The 13377-nt window shown below is 39.7% G+C and overlaps 1 protein-coding gene and 1 long non-coding RNA gene across 6 annotated transcripts in view; one reads left to right on the top strand and one right to left on the bottom strand.

Moving 5' to 3' along the window:
* The window catches only part of LOC143207550 (uncharacterized), a 165347-nt gene that overhangs the window by 127841 nt on the left and 24129 nt on the right, over positions 1-13377 (top strand). The window lies entirely within an intron of this gene.
* LOC143207543 (opioid-binding protein/cell adhesion molecule) overlaps positions 1-13377 on the bottom strand; it is a 374124-nt gene that overhangs the window by 351393 nt on the left and 9354 nt on the right. For all 5 annotated transcript variants that reach the window (XM_076421174.1, XM_076421165.1, XM_076421166.1 and 2 more), the window contains exon 2: positions 11833-12721. The gene's annotated coding sequence lies outside the window, so the exon portion shown is untranslated. The remainder of the gene's footprint in view (positions 1-11832; positions 12722-13377) is intronic.

Genomic DNA, 13377 nt, shown 5'->3' with positions numbered 1-13377 from the left:
CCGGCCCATACCCACTAAAAAACATCAACAAAACGTGGTGCATATTTGGGCACTTTACCCTATGTACCCCAAGAAATAAATTTGGCAAATAATTCCTCAGGCAAGCATCTTGACAATCTTAATGATCACCAATTGAGAATATTAGAACCCGTCATTTTGGCAGGTTCCGTAAACCTTGTGTAACTATAAATGAACGCAAAACGGTTTTAACATAAATCACTCGGTGATTATGCTACAAGACGCAGCATAACATCATCCTCGTTATGAGTAGACTGAGGAGTTCACAGTGAGCACAATGATTACGAATATAGATGGCAAAATTACACAAAAATAGCTGTTTTTATGTATGTATGTCAGCTGTCTTTAGAGAAGCCTGTCTTTCAGAATATTATTTTACTACAACAGCGCAAAATGTGTGTTACGGTACACTTCTAAATAGATTATAATAATTCGATCTCTCGCTGCGTGCAGTTATGACTAGACAGCGGATTTTCAACAAAATTATGAAGACACTAACAAGAATTTGATAACGTTTAATTTATCTATGAGATACAACAATCGATTAAACTCAAATCGATTAAGGCAAAAAGCAATGAAAAATCATTCCAGTTTCTGCTGGCATTAAACATTAAATAGAATTGGTAAAGTATTTTTCGCAGTTGCATTTTATAAATGCATGTCCGATCACACTTTGTTCCATTAACTTTTATGAATATTTATATCTTCCCAGATACATTTGCATTGAATATCAATATTTTAGTTTAGTCAACTGAGCCATACGCACAAAAACAGTGCAAGGCGGTGTGTACATAGTATAGTAAGCCTCGTATATGTTACATTGTTAAATACAAATTGCTAAATTAGTAGGAGGTTCTATTTGTTAGAGTTCGACTGTATTCGAAATCACTATTGACTTGTTCTAGTTGCCTGATACCTCGTTATTGACTTGGTCTACTCGTTTGACGAGCGACTATATTGACTTGTTCTACTTTCCCTTTTTTGTTACGAGTATTAAACAAGAGAGACCTTTCGATGTATCTGGTAAAATCGGCAGCCGCCGCCGCGCCGCGCCGTGGCTCGTGTTTTCATTTGCTAAACGATGCTCTTTTTAATTTCGTAATCAAAAGACTTCTCTCATTAAAAAGCGATGCGACCGAGGTATTTGTTTATCGCCGCACAGGAAACGCGGTACGATGTTTGGCACCGAAATATTAAAAGGTTCGAACTGGACAGGGTCTGCGATTCATGCAAATAGCGATACTGTTTGATTGCCACAGATACCGGCGTATTTTTCCCGAAAATTTCACATTCCTTGTCCATGCCCAAGCTTAGGTACAACGTTAATTTTCTTTCATTGGAATAAGGACGAGGAGACTTCTGCTATGTAACTCTTCATGTAACAGAGTAATTACTAACCGCTTAAAATACACTAATCACGTTCACCACACACACACTTTGGTTTAGTTTAACACTCTATCTTGCGGTACTATACAGAATGTCCCAAGATGTTGTACTTCCTTCAAAGGGGTTAACCCTGAGGTCATTTGCAGTAACTTTTTCCTTCGCGAAAATGTTCGCCGCGCCAATCAGGGCACAGCTACTGGCGCGACGCGCGCAGAGTCAGACCTTGGCATTGGCCGAGCCGGAATCCGTCTGCTGCAGCCGCGCTCTGATTGGTCCGCGGTTTTTCGTTAATAAGTCCTTAACAAAGTCACGGAGAACGTTTTCGCAAAGGGAAAGTTTCTTCACAAATGATCTCAGGAATTAACCTTTGCAAGGAAGTACGTTTTTGCGACACCCTCTATGCAAATATGACATCTGACAGGTTTATTTCTAATATTGCACGTTTAATATTAAGCACTTCCCACCATTTTGGATTGCAGCCACTCTTAAAAATGCCCACTTTCGTCAGCCGTCACAATAAAAGAAACATAGCACGTTGTATGGTTTTTAACACGACTGTATGGCGGAATAGAGCGCGTCTCTAGTAACTCGTTAGGTAATAGTGACACATCGAATCAAGTGGAGTCGAGCCAACAAGAGCTTGTCAAACCGAGCAGTCGGAGTTAAAGATCCGTCACAGCTCGGACAAGCAGACTACCTTCCATTCCTGTTCGCTGAAGACGTAGATAATCATAGAAATAATTTTGCCAATTTCCAGGGACATTTTGATCCAGGCAACTCAATTTTCCTGCACCTATTATCATAGTAAATGAACTCGATTCAAGGAGAGCTAACTCGTGCCGCTCCCCACGTGCTCGAGGTCGCAAACTGGAGAGAGCGAGAGAAGACCCGGCGAGCGCGGAACCGATGAGAAAAATTCCCGGAAGCGGAGGAACTTGTTAAAAGAGGGGACGGATTGTAAGACAACCTTCGATAGAGAGAAAGAGAGTCATGGTAACCCCCCCCCCCCGTACTGTTCGTCATTCAGATGATGGCTAGACAAAGAATACGGTCTCGCTCCATCCTGGCGCCCCTACTATCGCGCGCATCGCGCATCGCCCCATGACAAAACTATAAGACATGCCTGGGCAACAGATGCTCCGAGAGTCGATAATGTACAGTCCCTTACTCCTGGTCATCGAGTTAGGAAACAAATTACTTTCTTAATTATAATAAAACATTTTCGATTAAATAGCTAATAACAGAGTAATCTCTACTGATCACGATTCGTGATTCATCCTGTATATTCCTCAATATTCCCCAAATATTCTTGTGTGTTTAGACTCTTGTAGTAGATACTTTTATCTGACATTATTTTCAAAAAGTACATTAATTTCCCATATTTGTTCCCGACAACGTGTATGAAGTGTTGAAATCTATTAATAAGTAGGGGTACACAGATCATTAAGAACACTCTCCTAAGACTAACTGCTCAGAAACTACAACTGTCTTAAATAATTCGTGACTGAAGGTAATAAGGTGAAGGGTGGGGAGGGGGGTGGTGGTAATGAATAGGAATTCAACGGTTAAACTTGGCTTGTTTTGATGCAGAAATTAGTTACAAATTAGACTGAATCGCTAATGAGGTACAGTCTGGCACAAAAGTAAGTGGATAGGTAGGGGAAGTAGTATCGATTTCTATTGAACTAATATTATTACTATAATTATTCAATAAATAACTGAATTGAATATTTATATTTTTGTGTAAGATATCAGTTATTTGACGCGAGACACTGTAAACCGATAAAATTATACTATAATATTAGTCATATTTTACTATTATTGTATTGCTATATCTTATTAATATTATTATATTAATTATTATATTAATATTAGTACATTAATTGCTAAATTAATATTACTATATTATTATATTATTATTAATATCGTTCTCAAGTGTATGAAGTGTTCAGCTATGAGAATGTTATTTTACTAAAACGAGGAACGGTTTTAGATTGATGAAGGGATTCGCGTTTTCCGTAATTCGGAAGCAAGTTTTGAAATGGCGTATAATGAATTTCCCGCCGACAGGCGATGGACCACTGACTTTTCAGCTAATTATCTCGAACACATTACCGGCCGATATTAAAAAATTATACGAAGCGGGAACTCTATCAATTTTTCCGCCAGTCGCAAAACGATTCGATTTATATTAAGACTCCACGCTAAATAACACGGCAACGAGGCCGTGCTTAAAACACAATTACCCGGACTGGTTAATGGATCGTTCAACACCTGCCTCTTTTACCGGGACTACCGCGGACATTTAATGTAACGAGCGGGAACATGAAACAAATTGGAACGTAATCCTTTTTTCAAGTACGCTTGACCCTCTCCCAATGTTCCGCCAGGCAGCGCATTTTCTAATGAATGGATAACACGTACGCCGTGCGCCGCGCCGTCGCCATTTTTGGTTAACGTTACGGAATGATATTATAGTCTGACGAGAGCCATCGATCTCATCCGTTTCGTTAACGAGATATAAATATAAATACACTTCATTCATCCGAAAAGCTGTTTTAGGGTGGATTTATAATGGAGCTGCGAGCATCGATGATAGCGGCGCGGTGAAAAGAAACCAACATTCGTGACAACATTTCGACACATACTAATGAAAAAGCACATATGTGTTTTCTTTGTTTTTCTTTTTTTTCACCGCACAGCTCACCTCGCTGCTCCGCTATAAATCCACCCTTACGAATCCCCTGGTCTTGTTCTGCCCTGCCATTCAGCGGTACAAATTCTTTTCAGGGCATAATAAAAGTCACACAAAATTGGAACAACTTGTTTGGTAATTAACGGAAAAAGAGTCGTATATTACGCATCTTTATTTCCCCGGTCCCGATAATTGTTCCTAACAATTTGTACCTGCAGGCTTGTTTCACATGCATGATCATACGGTTATTTGTTTCACTGGTATCGATGGGCCACATATACTTGTGCTCCACTTATCGTGCACGCTGTCGAGTCGAAAGCGTGGATAAATTGGACCGAACAGCGAGACGCGATTAAAGTCCGTGAAGTATAATTTAAATTGCTTTTAGCTATTCAGTGTCGGTCAGTTATAATCCAATAAAAAGCAACGATAACGTTCAAGTCCACTCCTACTTTTTACGCTCGCCCGCGCTCACTGTTACTGAGTCATTCCTCGGTTTTAACATTCAAATTGAGCATGTAATTTGAATAATCGATTGTCAACCGCGGTTCAGTTCCGACGATTAAAATTAGCAGGTAATGGTGGGTCGGGAAAGTTCTCCTAAGTACTTCCACCAGAGGTGACGTCTAGTGACACGAGTAACGCTGAACAGGGGCCGGGGATTTCGAGTCTTACAGAAAACGAACGTGCCTCAATCTACTGTTTGATGTCTCTTCAAACGTTCGTCGGAACATGTATTTAACTATTCCGTGCTGTTCCTCTGCGACCACGTAGCTGCGACGGAAAATCTACACTCCGTTAACAATGTACATATATGGTCGAAGTGCCATATTGACATTTTCTCGAAATATTGACTGTTTTCCCAATCCGACGAGTGTCCCGGATTTACCACGAACGATAGAAGTTCGATCGCGAGAGGCTGGTACTCGAAGGTTGCGCCGGAGATAAGGATCCCGTGAATCTTTCCTCCGGATTGAAAGCGATCCTCGACCTCCGGTTCCCGTGCTTCTGATCACCGTACACGCTGGACGCCTTTCGTTTTTTCTCCCGTCGCGTCGTCCAGGGAAACAGGGTGCCGACAAAACAGCTAGTCCCCGGATTTGCCGAGTTACGAGGCCCGTCGTCAGCGGTGAACCGTAAAAAGATCTTTACAATGATGAAACGACGCGACGGGGAGAAGTTTTTGCGATGCCTCGCACCGCGAAAAAAAAATAGCATCTGCGTAAACGTAAGATCTAACCGCTCAAAATTCAGATTCCGCTGTGTAAGGGGCCTTAAATCCGAGTTACGGCGCGGCACGGCGTCTCGGACAGAGTACAAACTTGAGATTTCAGGCGAGAAATTCTAAATCCGAAATCTGAAACTCCGGGATCCGGTGTTGTACATAATTCAACGAGCGGAGCAGAAAACTCGGGACAGCGGAACGGAGAGCCAGAGACCTCGCAAAGTTCGATGCGTACAATCCTGGGTCTGCGTTACAGGCTCTAATATTAAAGATTTAGGTCCACGGTGTCTGCGAGAGAGATGCTTGGCACTGTCGAGATATCCTAATATGCAATTCCTTGTTGGTTCATAGTGCATCTGTCGGGTGCTGGGTACAGTAATTCAATCATTTGAAATAGAATAACGTCTCCTAACTGGTGATGGGATCTGAATCACTTCGAATCGCTTCGATTCAATATTTACGACAAACATATTCGAATCACTTGCAACATAATTCGAAGCTTAGAACTCTTGTAACAGTTATTCGAAAATTTTCTTCGATAAAAATCATTAGTAGAATGTTGATTATTATTGAAATTTAAGATAATGTACACAAAAAATATAAAGAGAAAAATTTGAAGAACAAAATGAATAAAAATTTGGTTACAAATAACAGTTATTAGCGTTCAGAAAATTGGATCCTCCTCGATAACTGTTATGAGCGCGGTCGAAATAAGTTTCTCTCATTGATAACTGTTCTAAGTGAACTGCGGATCTTAATGCGAAATAAAAATTGTCTTCATCAATTGCAAGACACAGAAGCCATATAAAACTTTCTTTCTATTTTCAACAATTTTCATAAATCGAGAATAACACATGGGCGTTGTTAAATTGTCTCAATGTATCAAATTACATCCACCGATTTTTGTCATAAATGCATGAAATCCGCAAGTCTGGTTCTAAGTGATCGAAATGAATTTCTCTCAACGATAACATATACCAACAAGAGAAAAAATTTTCGGTTACTTATAATCCTTATAAGGAGTACAAGTCACTTTTTGAATCTCGCACAAGTACGGCCTATAATGTCGCTGCTAATCCGCGCTGGTGCAGTCTCGGGAGTTTGTTCGCGCAGACGAGTTTCTTCGGTACTTTGAAGAATGAGTCTGGAAAAAACAGTTTCGCCGGTGGTTGTGCCGGTCGAGATAAGTTTCTAACGCGGCGTAATTTCCGCGGAGACATTTTGTTCCATCGTCGACTGTGTTTTACGTTTCGACGGCACTACTCAGTCTCAGATAGCGGTTCAGAAATTGTGCATTCGTGAACGGGAGCCTGAGCAGCTCATATTGCACGATGGATGCACCTCGGAGAAATTCCCGTTGTGTTGGTGTGTGTCTGTGGTAGCCTGTGTGTAAGGGAAAGCAGCGGCTGTAAAGCGCGGGCGAGGGTCGCGGCGCGGCGCGGCGGGGCGCGGCGGCAGAACGTCTACTTAATGGAACTGCTATCGTTTCAAACTATTCGCGATAAGGCTACTCTGAAAGCTCCCGTACCCATTGGTTTTCTCCCCGGAACTCTCTGACGTCTAATACCGCGAATATTAGAGAACCTACTTCGACAATAAGCGTCTTGCGACATTAGAGTTTGCGCTTGTGTAACCGCCCGCTCGCTTTCCTGTTGCTGTACCGTTCCCTCAGACCGCTCGTAATAACGGTGCGTACTTATATCGATGCGAACCAACACTGTCAATCGCATTTACACTCTTACCTCCTCCTTATCAGGAAATTTTATTCTGGCCTCAACCCATCGCAGCCAAGAACTCCGGAGTTCTTTAAGAAGATATCATTATGTTTATATATATGATATATTTATTAATAATCCGTCGACAATATCTCCGTGCATCATTTAAAATTATGTAACTTTTCTGACAACGAGTGAACTAAATGACTTGAGATTTTTCAAGAATTTAGAAGAATTAGTTTAGTAGGTGGCACGCGTGTAAAAGGAATTTTAAGGATGTTCTGGAGGTATATAAAAACGCAACGAAATTGTTGGAAATTTGACAAGATATAATTCTTACCCACGCAGAAAATGTGTGTGTCACAATATGCCCCCTCTATACCGTGTAAGTTTTGTATATAACACTTTTTCATATTATTAGAAATAACGGCAATATTCAAAGTGGACAGTGGACATATAATACAGACAATACAATAACTATAGTTATTGCTCCACCCTGTATAGAAGTTTGTAGATGTTTAAATACTATTAGTATTACTCGAAAAATATAATAACTAGACTGCGTATGCTCGTACAATTTTCATTTGTTCGCGTATAATCATTCTATGTATGTACGTAAGGTTATTTTGATACTTGTTTTACTGTGACGTAAAAGGTGCATTGTACTATATAACTACATAAACATCCGCGGTCTAATAATAACATTGGATATGTTTTTTATATCACCCCTTTCAAAGCTTGCTTTAACACTTGTTTGCGACAGTTTGCTTAATTTTCTCAATAAACGTTTTAATTTTAGATCGGCTTCACTATTTTTGTACAAAATAAAATGACAAAACTGTATTTAATGACAAAGCGATTGCTCGGAGTAATTGCGAGCTGAGTGTTCTTCGTTGACAGTGTAATATTGTATTAGGAGTATTAACAATAATATTTGGAAAATAATTTGAAGAATAATTTAGAAGTGCAATAACACACATAACATATAATATACATATAAATATTAAGTATATTAAGTTCTTCGACGAGTAGCATCACATTTCATATTACTTTAAATAATTGAAGCTTACAATGCAGTAATTAATGAACGAAACATGAAACCTAATTATAAAGAGAAGTCATTAATGCATTTATTAAATGTGTTGAATTACTTGTAAGCACATGTAAGATTAAAAACGGGTTCAACATCTGAAATATGATTTTACAACTATTTTTAAACTTTTGGTGATGGAAATCAATATTTTCATGTAGAAAATTAATGAATCCTGTATATAAATTTTTCTTTCTCAACATCTAAAAATACTAAAGCCGACATTTAAATCAGTTTTGCTTTTAAATCACAACAAATATACAAAACAGACAACAAAAAGATAAATCAAATTAAACGAAAATTAGTCTTTCCCAAATTATTTACTCACGGACAAACACAGTTCAATGTGCGAATTAATACCGCCCATTAACATCGTCACATTCTGGCTCGAGCGAATCTAGAAATTAATTTAAAGACCAACGGATGAAATTGCCGCGCCTCTCGCGACCGTGATTCATCAAATATCGGTGATTAATCGAATACTAAATGATTGAGAATTAATTTCAATAGAAAAGTTCGGATTATTGATGATTGAATACGTGGACCGTTTTATTAACAACAAATTTTGTTCGACAATTTTAAATTATACTATTTACCTACTCCAGGATTTAATTCATGATTTCTATAATGCATATACCGTTGATCCAAACTTGATTTCAATATAAAAGTTCGGATTAGTAAACGAGAAACACGGACCAATCAGAGCGCGGCTACAGAGTACAGATTCCAGCTCGGCCAATGCCAACGCCTGGCTCATTGTCAGCGCGAACTGCCAGTAGTCGCGCTGTGATTGGCCCGTATTTTTCTATGATAACTCCTTAACGAAGCCGTGGAGAATATTTTCTCTCGCAGAGGAAATAGTCACTTGACCATTTTTGACCTTATAAATTGTCCAAAATTCACAGCTCTGAAATACGCGGTTAACGAAAGATGAAATCCTAACTTACTACAAAACTACAATATAAGAAAGAACACAGAAAAAATGGCGGAACTTGCGGATGCCGGTTTCGTTACGCTGGTAAGTGTAATTGTTCTTCCGAAAGATTTGCGAAGATAATTAACATATGTTTCTTCTATCGATGGTATTTGCTGATAATAAATTTTTAAATGTTTTCGGCGCAACGGATCGATCGTTTATTACGAATTATGAATCTTGAAAAAGATCCAAACTGGGATCGAAACGTTGATTCTGTTTGACAATTAGCAAAGTTGCTTTATAATTCGTAATAAACGATCGAACCGTTGCGCCGAAAACATTTAAAGGTAATTAATATATTGGAATTGGGGGACGAAACAGCTTTTTAAGGGATGCGTTTAAGCTAACATAAGACGAGACCTGGCTTCGCGTAAGATAGAAGCGGGTCAAGAGGTCTTCACGTAAGAAAGTTAATTACGGGGCTGTCGCAGCTTGCCGAGGATGCTGTGCAAAAACAAGCCACTTTTAAATGATAAATTATCCCGTAATGGTGGCGTATTGTCGTTCTTCGACGGTCTTCCTTTTTCGTGGGTCTAGCGTCTGTTCTGTCGAGCGATTACAGGCGCAGGTGCACCAGCGATTTCACTGTAATACGTGGTCCTCGATGAAGCGGCGTAATTAACATAAATGGTCCCAAATGTTAACGTTGACGCCGATTTATTCGATTGCCCGATCGCAAACAAAAACATTCACCGATTACCGCGCCGCCCGTTGAATAGAGATTTACGGCCTTTGAGGCGAGCTATTGGCGCATCTGTTCGCTCGTGGCAATCCGCACTGACTTCGAGTTGATTTACTGTTAATTCACTGCCAGATTTTAATTAGAATTACAATTGCTCGAATGTCCTTGATATTCTCGTCAAAATAACTATTCGTTCCTCTACTGACACCGTTTATAACGAAACGTATGTAAATACGGAGCATTTCTTTTCCGTGTTGAATTCTGAGAAAAAGGCGGATTTTTAATTGTTAATAACTAAATAACGAAGTCGAAATTTCAAGTTTCTTATTCTTCATTTTCGTCTTACATTATCATGGAGAACCACCCCTTAAATTTTCTCCCACCTGTACTCAAATACCCTATTATAGCTCCTGGTTTAATGATATTCGGTCGCTCGTTTATCGTGCACCTTAACGTTTATTCACCAGAATATTGCTATTTTTATCGCAAATGCAGTCAACACATTTGGAAGGGAATAGTTTAATGGAAGCGTTGCTACTATTGCTTGCAATAAATGATAGATCTTTATATGTATAGACGTGTTAGCGAAATTTTCATTTAATGAATCCGCGTTTCAAATAATTTTCGCTAGACGGTTCCAAAGCATTCAACGTAATAAATTTGTAGCTACGAGGAACAACAATAAATATTTTAAGTAAATGAAATTCAGCTCGACAAAAGTTATATGAACAAAAGATATTAATATGCCATTTCATTTGAACGAACTAAATGGGCCCCCTTTGTCTCTGCAGCAGTTATTCAACTAGAATCTGTTTTATATGCATAAAATAATTAGCACTCTTATTCCATTGAATTCAATAATTTAAGTTAACTTCCATTGTGGTTTCGGAAAATTATATATCATATAACACTTAATTCGAATAACATTTGAGAGTTACTATTGTCTACTGTTTCCAATAAATTCATTAAATACAAAACATTTTATTGCAATTTTGGTGCTTCACAGAGATCGAATAGTGGAAGTTATATTGACCAAAATGATTGAAGTTATAATAAGCCAGGCCATATATCAATGGACGTTCATTATGCGTTAATTAAAAGACTAAAAATATTATCGCTACAATAATGACGTAATACAAAATTTACGGTTTTTCAGATATTGGTGCGGGCTATTTTTTGCGAGTAGAGTCTTGTGAACGACTCGAGTTCGTTGGGGATCGCGCAGCCACGGCGCGGCGCGGCGCGGCGGGGTAGAAGTTACCCGGCTCTGAACTAAATCATCGTAAGATTTTTCAGAACGGTGGTTCAGCAGCGAACCTGTTAAAAAGCCTTAAAGATGCCGGAGCGGCACATCAGCTTGCCAGACACTTCGCGAAGTTGCAACTTCGTCGAAACGATAAAGAAAAAAAAGGTAGAGAGGAAGAAGAAGAGGGGGAGAGAGGCACACCCAGAACAAAGTACTAAAAGAGATAAGAATTAAGTTTGAACGGTGTACCGGGCGTCATTAAATCCCACAAGGGTGAATTACCCCAATGCCGGGCGCGCGCGATGGTAGAACATGTCGATAATGTACGCGAGCTTCAAAACTTAAGATACACTCCAGGCCTCGATAAAGCCCCCCTATTATCCCGGAGAAAAGCGAATTAGCCTGGTTATATCACGCGCATCGATATCAAACGCGGCAGGCGCTATAACGATGATACCGGCGGAGCATCATCGAAGATTTAATTTACAAGAGATTTAAGACGGATTTTCGTTAATACCCCTCCCCTCCCCTCCCCAGCCCGGCCATTATAAGCTGACGCGAGCGCGCACCCACGGACAAGAATTACACACGCGATTACAGCCGGGGAGCGCGCGCGCTCGCGCTCGCGGCACACGTCGAAATATGCCGGGGACATTATCGGAAAATATGTAAATCAGCATTATCGAATCGCGTACGAGGAGCTGATAAATGCTCGTCCCGCGCGACCATCCCTCCGCATACCCTCTCCTCCTGCCAACATTAATTTATCCTACGATTATTGTTATCGACACGTACTCACCTTTTCCTGACCACTCGCCAATCCTCTCTCTCGCTCTCTCTCCCTGTGTGTGTTCTCTTCACCTTCTCGGCCCCTTTCACTCGATGCTTCCGTAATCTTGGTTTCCGGAACAGAAGTCGTTCTGATCGTCTCCGGAAGGAATCACACCGACTCCACTCGCGGGTAGCCCATATCCACGGGAACTTAGTTCTAAGGAAGCACGTTCGCGTAACCACGGTCGGTCTTCATCTTCCTCTAAGCTCCCCGAGAACGGCGAGCGAGCACTCCTCAAGATCACGGTGTTCAGTTTCTCGGTTTTGGTACACTGGCTAATTCGAATGTCGTTTGGGATTCTTCACGGTTATAGTCTCCAGAAGAATGCTAACCAGAATCAGCTAAAAATTCAACGACGATTGGAAACGAACGGGTGGAGAAGTCTTCGAGATCACCAGATATTAAGTTCCTTTATACGCCAGATTGCTTTGGACGTTGATGGGGATTCTTTACAGTTAGCGGACTCGTAGACTGTAGCACCGAAGATCAATGAATGCTAGCCAGTATCAGCTAGGCGAAATTCAGTGAGATTGATCAGGCCTAGCGTATGCCAGATGTGTACTAGTGTACGGTGGTGCGTAAGCGAATACCACTCCTGCTCCAAATTTCCCAATAATTTTTGATAACCATACCGTCCGCTCTCTTCTAAATGCAGAACATAAGCACTCTTCAAGATTGGGGTAGTTGAACGTTCGCTCGGTGAGTTCTATTCGCTGAATGCATCCAGAGCTTCGTCCTTTTGAGTCATAGTCAGAATTGCACTCCTGTTTAACTTCTCGACTCTTCTGGTGTTCGAGTTATTCGAATCAACTCGATAGCTATTTCGGTAGAACGGGTACCTTGCGAGGTGGCGAATCTGAAATCAAAAATTAGAATTTTGTTTATACAGGGTAATTCACCTGAATGTTTACAATGTTCTATTAAAGGCAATGTTAGATATGAAATCTTGTAAAAGATGAAGATAGATATTGTCACGGAAAAGTTACAAATTCTCGGAATATTATGCTACCACATATTTTTGCGTTCATTTCGAATAATCTTCTTATGTTTCAACTATAGTAATTTATTTCAATCTAATTTATAATAACTGTCCATCCCCAATTCTGGACTTTCTAATCGTTTTATTTATCCTTTTACCACTCTTATTATTTAGTAATAATAATAAAAAATATTACCAAATAAATTTTTTATACCACATAAAGTATTAACAAATAATACCACATAAAATAAAAATAATACCACAATTTTCTGATACCACATAAATTGAGACGATGATTTGCGTACTAAATAATAAGACTGGTAAAAGGTGAATAAAATGATTGTGGAAAGACAAGAATTGAGGAAGGACAGTTGCTATAAATTAGATTGTAATAAATTAGTAGTTGAAAGATAAGAAGATTATTTGAAATGAATGCAAAAATATGTGGTCTGAGAGTAAACAATCGCATGCGACATTTAACAGTAACTTGGGAAGACTGCTGTATTCTCATGTAGTTTCCTGATAACAATTTA

The sequence above is a fragment of the Lasioglossum baleicum genome, chromosome 3, assembly GCF_051020765.1.
Source record: "Lasioglossum baleicum chromosome 3, iyLasBale1, whole genome shotgun sequence".
Taxonomy (NCBI): Eukaryota; Metazoa; Arthropoda; class Insecta; order Hymenoptera; family Halictidae; genus Lasioglossum; species Lasioglossum baleicum.
This window is presented reverse-complemented; position numbering and strand designations above follow the sequence as displayed.